The sequence below is a fragment of the Rhinolophus sinicus genome, linkage group LG06 (assembly GCF_036562045.2).
Source record: "Rhinolophus sinicus isolate RSC01 linkage group LG06, ASM3656204v1, whole genome shotgun sequence".
NCBI lineage: Eukaryota > Metazoa > Chordata > Mammalia > Chiroptera > Rhinolophidae > Rhinolophus > Rhinolophus sinicus.
In genome coordinates, this window is record NC_133756.1 from 77,139,483 (window position 1) to 77,144,602 (window position 5,120).

Here is a 5,120-nt window from a genome sequence, read left to right on the forward strand (position 1 = left end):
GTGGCTTGTCTTTTCACTTCCTTAATGGTACCTTTTGAAAAGCAAAAGTTATTAACTTTTGCATAGTCCAACTTATCAAAACAATTTTTTTATTGTACTTTTAATGTCATGTTTAAATAATCTTTGTCTAAGTCCAGGTCACAAAGAGTTCCTTCTATGTTGTCTTCTGGAAGTTTTATAGTTTTAATTTTTGCATTTAGGTCAACGATCCATTTGAGTTGGCTTTTGTGCACAGTGTGAGGTAAGGGTTTAATATCATTCTTTTGCATTTGTATATCTGATTGTCCCAACATCATTTGTTGTAAAACAATGAATGCTTTGTCTGGAGATGTAAAGATTTATTTCTTGACTTTATAATCTATTTCATTGATCTATGTGAGTCTTTTACATAATTCCACACTGCTTTGATCACTGTGGCTTTAATCTACATTTTGAAATCAGACAGAGGCTCTGTTTGATGACACACATTCATCCATGCCCCTTGGCCCATGCTGTGGAACTGTGAGGCTAGCTACAGGTTACTTATGCACTTACTTTCTTCAAGCTTAAATCTATTTATTAGAATAAAAAATCTTATATTAAAGTCATATGTGGAAGAAGAAACTTGCCAGGAAAAAATGACAAGGACCTTCCAAAGCCTGTCTCTTAGTCACTTCTGTTGGCATCAATGTTCACCATAGTTCCACTTACAAAGAGTAGCATAGTCCAGACCTGACTCTTGTGTGGTATAATAGTATAAATAAACAGGACCCAAGAGACTCATCCCTCAATTCTCTACTAGCTTAGGGTCTTCTCTGATTACCTACTTGGAACGCTGTGGGTCATCTGCTTGAAATATATACATATTGACTTGATGCAGTGCCTAAATTTCACCATTACAAATTATATCCTGTGCTATTTCCTCATGTAAATATGATCTCCTTCACTAAGTTGCAATCTCTGTACCTCCTACTTTTAATGTTCTATGGAGCAACCATCTCAAACTTGGCATATAGTAGGTATTAAGTAGATTAGTGCCAGCTGATGGGTGAATTCATTCGTAATAGCTATTGCACTCCGATTCTCTTCAGAAAAAAAAAAGTGATAGGTCTGCATTTAGTCCTTAAAACCTTAGCTGCAATACATTTAAAATCAATTTTCTTTACTTCCTTTATCACTTATTTATTACTGAAAAAAACCAAATTAGGTAGCTTAAAATAATAACCATTTATTTACCTACAATTGTGCAATATGGTCCTGACTCAACTGGGCAGTGCTTCTCCTGGTCTCGCCTGGGGTCATTCATGAAGTAGAGTCATCCGAAGTCTTGAGCAGACTGAACAACCCAGGTTAGCCTCACCTTGGTGGAGCCTCTGATGGGACAGATGGAATGGCTTGGGGGCTGGCTGAGCCTCTGTCTCTTTATGTGGTCTCTCCCGCAGCATTGCTAGACTTCACACGATAGCTCAGGACTCCAAGAGAGCAAGATTTCTGAAAGTCTAGGCTCCAGAACTCACACACCATTTCTGCTACATCCTGTTGGTCATAAGAAGTTTATAAAGCCATATGCCAGAGTATGGGAAATAGACTCCACTTCTTTTTTATTTTTAACAGACTCAATTCACTTTATTTTTCTTGTATAAAATTATGTGGTGGTTGCAGTTGGAGCCCGGGTCCTCTGCACAGAAACTGTAGTGTGGGTCTTTACAAGATGGTCAGTGAATTCCTGACAGGGAGACTTGGTAAACATGGTTGCTTTCCAGCAAGTCTTAGAGATGGCATCAAAGTGGCCTTGGCAAAGTTTCCCAGGGTGGCAGTGCTGAGGTGTGGCAGTCCTGGATCCCAGCCCTCAGCAGCAGCTTCCTGGGCACAGGAGCTGAGACAATTGCAGTTCCCCTGGGGGCCGGGATGAGGCGCATCAGCACGGAGCCACCGCGGCCTTGCGAGGGACGGTCTGGGGCTTGCAGATCTCCTTCCCCCCAGTCGTCTCACCATGCAGGGACAATGGAGAGCTTAGCCATGATGATGGCCCCGCGAATGGCAGAGGCTACCTCCTTGGATCACTTAATACCCAAACTCACATGTACACTGCAATCCCCAATGGCGACAAATGCCTTGAACGGGGTCCTCTGGTCAGCGCGGGTCTGCTTTTGCACCGGCACAATCTTCAAAATCTCGCCCTTGAGGGATGAGCCCAGGAAAAAGTCAACGATCTCAGACTCCTGGATGGGCAGGGAGAAGACATGGACCTCCTCCAGGGACTTGGTCTTCATGTCCTTGACCAGGCGGCCCAGCGTGGTGATGGCGATCCACTCCTTGTCCTCGGCCTTGCCTCCGCCAGCTCCGTGGCCACAATCTCCGCCAGGACACCGCCGTGGCCTCCCATTCCAGGCCCCCAGGCCCCTGGACCCCCTCCCACAGCACCTTGTCATCTGCTATTGGTGTTTTCTCAGAGAAGAAGCCAGACTCCTCCTCTTGATGGGAGAGGTGGCATATGCGTTCACAGGTAGGAAGACTTGGGGCCACTCCCTTTGCAGACACTCTACCACACTTCCCGACTTGAGAGACGGGTGGCGTTTGATACGTACCCGCTCTGTAAGATGTTTGGCACAGAGTAAATGCTCAAAAATAATAATTGACTGGTTATATAGGTGATTCCTGAAGGTGAGAATACTACAGAGCAGAAGGGGACATTCACGTTGGAAGTTAAACTTCACAATTTTGTCAAGAGATTAGTCCCAAGTCCCATGATGTTAAGGTCATGACTTTGCCAGTCACAATATAATCTTTCACTGGAGCACAGTCTCAAACCAATGCTTTTAGTCCATCTTATTACAGAAGAAAATTAAACTAAAATCCCATTTCTCCTTTTGTGAAATCTCTGCTCCCTATATGAGGCAGTTTCAGTCCATCCTATTTTATTGGCCATCAAGTTCTGTTGATTCTGCGTAGGATATATCCCTGAACTCTGCCCACTTCTCTCCACCCGCATTGGTCATCCTCTCCTGCCTGGCCTATGGGGGGACTTCCTCACTAACCTTGCAGACTCCAGTATTACTCCTCTTCCACATGACAGCAGAATGATTGTTCTAAAATGCCTGTCCAACATGGCACTCTCATGTCCATAGGATAAATTCCAAACTCCTCAGCAGAGTGTTCAACGCTTTTCATGATCTGGTCCCTGCCTACCTCCTGGCATATCTACCTCTGCTCTCTACTTGCATTCTTTACTCCAGGCATGCTCAATTATAGTTCTTGAAATTCCCTGAGTATGCTTCATTGTTTTAAGTCTCTTTGCCTTTACACACACACTGTCCTCTGGGCCTAGAATGTTTCGCTCTCTAAACCTGTAACATCTATCTGATGAAAATTTCTTCTTAAAGCACACATCAACTTCTTGAAGCTCTATTATACACCACTCAATGCAATTACATGAAAAATTTTAGAAGATTTTTATTAAAATATAACTAATGTGCAATATTATATTAGTTTCAGGTATATACCATAGTTATTCAACATTTATATACCTAAAGAAGTGAGCACCATGATAAGTCCTGCAAACCATCTGTATTATTGACTATATTCCCTATGCTGTACATTACACACCCATGACTTACTTGCTTTTTTAAAAAATTCTTTTTAGTAAGTGTACAGAATCATGCAGTCATCACTACAGTTCAATTTTAAAACATTTCCATCATTCCAAAAATATCCCTTGGGCTCATTCATGCCTTATTTCTTTAAAAATCCTCATTCCTTCGTCCTGTGACAGCACATTCTTTTTTCTTTTCTAATTTATTGGGGTGACAATTGTTAGTGAAATTACATAGATTTCAGGTGTACAATTCTGTATTGCATCATCTATAAATCCCATTGTGTGTTCATCACCCAGAGTCAGTTCTCCTTCTGTCACCATATATTTGATCCCCCTTACCCTCATCTCCCACCCCCCAACCCGCTTACCCTCTGGTAACCACTAAATTATTGTCTGTGTCTATGAGTTTTTGTTTCTCATTTATTTGTCTTGTTCTTTTGCTGTGTTTGGTTTATATACCACATATCAGTAAAATCACATGGTTCTCTGCTTTTTCTGTCTGACTTATTTCGCTCAGCATTACACTCTCAAGATCCATCCATGTTGTCACAAATGTTCCTATATCATCTTTTCTTACTGCCGAATAGTATTCCATTGTGTATATATACCACAACTTCTTGATTCATTCATCTATCAAAGGACATTTTGGTTGTTTCCATGTCTTGGCCACCGTAAACAAAGCTGCAATGAACATTGGAGCACACGTGTCTTTATGGATAAATGTTTTCAGAATTTTTGGGTAGATACCCAGGAGAGGGATTGCTGGGTCATATGGTAATTCTATTTCTAATTTTTTGAGGAACCTCCACACTGCCTTCCATAACGGCTTCACCAGTCTGCATTCCCACCAACAGTGTATGAGGGTTCCTTTTTCTCCACGACCTCTCCAACACTTGTTACTATTTGTCTTGTTGATGATAGCCATTCTGACTGGGGTGAGGTGATATCTCGTTGTGGTGTTCATTTGCATTTCTTTGATGATTAGTGATGTTGAGCATTTTTTCATATGTCTATTTGCCATTTGTATGTCCTCTTTGGAGAAATGTCCTTTTCAGGCCATCTGACCATTTTTCAATTGGTTTGTTTGTTTTTTGTTGTTGAGTTTCATGAGTTCCTTGTATATTTTGGATATCAGCCACTTATCGGAGGCACTGTTTGCAAAAATCTTCTCCCATTCAGTTGGTTGCCTCTTTATTTTGTTGATGGTTTCTTTTGTTGTGCAGAAGCTTTTGAGTTTCATATAGTCCCATTCGTTTATTTTAGCTTTTACTTCCATTGCCTTTGGAGTCAAATTCATAAAATGCTCTTTGAACCCAACGTCCATAACTTTAGTATCTATGTTTTCTTCTATGCAGTTTATTGCGTCAGGTCTTATGCTTAAGTCTTTGATCCATTTTGAATTAACTTTGGTACATGGTGACAAATAGCAGTCCAGTTTCATTCTTTTGCACGTGGTTATCCAATTCTCCCAGCACCATTTATGGAAGAGGCTGTCTTTCCTCCATTGTACGTTTTTAGCTTCTTTGTCAAAAATTATCTGTCCATA

At 41.2% G+C, this 5,120-nt stretch overlaps 1 pseudogene; it reads right to left on the bottom strand.

Moving 5' to 3' along the window:
• Nucleotides 1-1,624: 1,624 nt before the first annotated feature.
• On the bottom strand, nucleotides 1,625-2,411 carry LOC109458570 (small ribosomal subunit protein uS5; annotated as a pseudogene).
• Between the last annotated feature and the right edge of the window lie 2,709 nt (nucleotides 2,412-5,120).